The following is a 228-nucleotide window of genomic DNA, read 5'->3' as shown; positions in this document are numbered from 1 at the left end:
AACATTTGCATGTTAAAACATAACATAACAAGACGTAATCAACTAATGAAAATTAACTGAGTCACCATCATTTTTATTTACCTGTAGCAAGTAGTCCTGAGTGCATTTGTTTCATGTGGCTCCAGATCCTCATGATCAGATATTACTATCTGAAAAACAAATTAAAAGGTCTAAAATAACACTGAGAGCAACAAACATGACTGGAAACAGGCTGGCACAGTCTGACTT

Source organism: Mugil cephalus, chromosome 16, assembly GCF_022458985.1.
Source record: "Mugil cephalus isolate CIBA_MC_2020 chromosome 16, CIBA_Mcephalus_1.1, whole genome shotgun sequence".
Lineage (NCBI taxonomy): Eukaryota > Metazoa > Chordata > Actinopteri > Mugiliformes > Mugilidae > Mugil > Mugil cephalus.
The sequence above is the reverse complement of the archived record's forward strand: the minus strand, read 5'-3'. Positions refer to the sequence as shown.